The sequence below is a fragment of the Trichechus manatus genome, unplaced genomic scaffold, assembly GCF_000243295.1.
Source record: "Trichechus manatus latirostris isolate Lorelei unplaced genomic scaffold, TriManLat1.0 scaffold00037, whole genome shotgun sequence".
In the NCBI taxonomy this organism is placed as follows: Eukaryota; Metazoa; Chordata; class Mammalia; order Sirenia; family Trichechidae; genus Trichechus; species Trichechus manatus.
The window spans coordinates 6,837,595-6,840,698 of NW_004443973.1; the positions used below are offsets into that span (position 1 = coordinate 6,837,595).

The window sequence follows — 3,104 nt, forward strand, 5'->3', positions numbered from 1 at the left end:
TTCTCCTTTTTGTTTTTCTCCATTTCATAGTCTCTCATCTCTCCACTCCAATGGCAAGCTCCCCAGCACTCTTTTTTGTTTGTATGTTTTTGGCTCCTGTTCCTCTCTCCTCTTTCCTATACCCATTTTAGCTCCACACATCACAATCTCCCCCCTCCATCCTGCCTACCTGTACCGTGCGCTGAACATCACACCACCAAGCAGCCCAGGCATGGCCTACTGGAACCTGCCCTGCACTGATTACCAGCCTGCCCTGGTGGCCGCAGTAAGTGCCACAAACAACCCATCCCAGCAACTCCTCTTCAGCTAGACCTGCCCTTCTGTACCATATCTGAGTGACTGACCCTGCCAATTGGAGAAGGAGGCGAAAAGTATCGTGCCCACAGACGAGCAGACAACAAAGAATACACAGCCAGCCTGCTCAGACATAACCAAATAAAAAAACAGGATGAAACAAACAAATCTATAATCAATAAACAAGAAAAATAACTACGAAATGCCCTGAAGACAGCAGACAATATCAAAAGATTTACAAAAACAAGACAGGATGGTTCCAGTAGGCGTCCAAAATAAAACACCAGATGACCTTCCAGTAGAAGAAAAGGCACTAGAACTACCGGATAGGGAAATTAGATCTCCAATATTCAGAATCATCCAGGAGTTGAAGTAAAAAGCAAACAAAAATGAGGCAAAAATAGACAAATTCATGGAAAAGGCAGACAAATTCATGGAAAATACAGACCAAAAATATGGAAGAATTCAGGAAAATAATGCAGGAACAAAATGCCAAAATAAACTCACAACTAGAAATCATACAAAAACAACAATTAGAAATCCAAAACATAAACAACAAGATTTCAGAAATGGACAGTGTCACAGAAGGGCTGAGGAGCAGGTCTGAGACGGTGGAAGACAGGATCAGCGAAATTGAAGACAAACACTTGGATACAACTCTGAGGAAAAATCAGAAAAAAGAACAAAGAAAAATGAAGAGACCCTGAGAATTACATGGGATACAATCAAAAGCAAAAATCTGCAAGTGATTGGAGTTCCAGAACAGGGGGAGAAAACAGAAAACACAGAGAGGATCATTGAAGAAATGCTGACAGAAAACTTCCCCAACATCATGAAAGATGAAAAGCTGGCCATCCAAGAAGCTCAATGAAACCCATATAGGATAGACGCCAAAAGAAAATCACCAAGGTATATCATAATCACATTCGAAAAAACCAAAGACAAACAAAGAATTCTGAGAGCAGCTCGAGAAAAACAAAAAGTCACATATAGAGGAGAAACAGTAAGACTAAGCTCAGATTATCTGGCAGAAACCATGCAGGCAAGAAGGCAATGGGATGACATACATAAAACCTTGAAAGAAAAAAACTGCCAACCAAGAATAATATATTCTGCAAAACTCTCGTTCAAATATGATGGTGAAATTAGGTCATTTCCAGATAGAAAGAAATTAAGGGAATATGTAAAAACAGAACCAAACTTACTAAGAATTATTAAAGGGAGTCCTTTGATCTGAGAACAAACAACTTCAGCTCACAGGCTAAATCTAGGACGCAGGATAGTACCAGCCAAATACCAGTCTAGGAGATGAACTCTCAAGGACTATCCAGAACCAAAAGAAATACAACAGGGAATCAGAGCAGTTAATCTGTAAATGACAACATCAGAACAATAAAAGAGAGAATAAATGGTGTAGGTATAAAACCTTCTAATGGAGAGGAAGGCAAGGCGATACCAAGTAATAACAGACTGCTTCAAACTTAGATAAGGGTAAATTTCACGGTACACAAAAAGAAAGTTAACAAACCTACTCATAAAAGTAAAGACGAAAAACAAAGTCTCAGTAAAAACAAAACCTACAAAAACAAAAGAAACTGAAAAAAAAATTCACAAACAAAAGGAATTCAGCATATGAGAGGAAGAGGAACAAAGAAAATGTCAGCACCACAAAAAAAAGAAGCATCTCATAACATGGATGAAACTAGAGGACATTATGCTGAGTGAAATAAGTCAATCACAAAAGGACAAATATTGTATGAGACGTGTATTGTAAAAACTCATAAAACAGTTTACAAACAAAAAGTAACAATCTTTGTTGGTTACAAGGGATGGGAGGGGTGGGGGGAAATACTAAATAGACAACAGATAAGTGGTAACTTTGGTGAAGGGTAAGACAGTACACAATACTGGGGAAGCCAGCACAACCTGTACAAGCAAAGGTCATGGAAGCTCCATAGACACATCCATACTCCCTGAGGGACTGAATTGTTGGGAGAAGGGCTATGGGGACCATGGTCTCAGGGAACATCTAGCTCAACTGGCATAACACAGTTTATAAAGACAATGTTCTACATTCTACCTTGGTGAGTAGCTTCTGGGATCTTAAAAGCCTGTGAGCAGCCATCTAAGATACTCCTCTGGTCTCATCCCTTCGGGAGCAAGCGAGAATGAAGAGAACAGGATACAAGGAAAAGATTAGTCCGAAGGACTCATGAACAACAGCTACCAAGGCCTCCACCAGACTGAGTCCAGTACAGCTAGATGGTGCCCGGCTACCACCACTGACAGCTCTGACTGGGATCACAACAGAGGGATCTGGACAGAGCTGGAGAAGGATGTGGAACAAAATTCTAACACATACACAGAAAAAGACCAGATTTACTGGCCTGACAGAGACTGGAGAAACTCCGAGAGTTGGGCCCCTAGACACCCTTTTAGCTCAGTGGTTAAGTCACTCCTAAGGTTCACCGTTGAGCCGGGGATTGGACAGCCCCATAAAAACAAAATGGGACTAATGAGGCACAGCAATCCAGGGACAAGGACTAGAAAGCAGAAGGGGATAGGAAAGCTCGTGATAGGGAACCCAAGGTTGAGTAAGGACAGTGTTGACATGCAGTGGGGTTCTTAACCATTGTCATAGGGCAATATGTGTACTGTTTAGTGAGAAACTATTTTGTTCCGTAAACCTTCATCTAAACTGAGAAAAGCAGCATAAGTGGAAGAACATAATCGATGTCACTGAATTGTACATGTAGAAATTTTTGAAATGGTGTATCTTTGGCTATGTATATTTTCACCAAAAAAAAAAA

The 3,104-nt window shown here is 40.6% G+C and overlaps 1 protein-coding gene across 3 annotated transcripts in view; it reads right to left on the bottom strand.

Annotated features, from left to right (window-relative positions):
- The window catches only part of AGPS (alkylglycerone phosphate synthase), a 174,637-nt gene that overhangs the window by 126,276 nt on the left and 45,257 nt on the right, over positions 1–3,104 (bottom strand). The window lies entirely within an intron of this gene.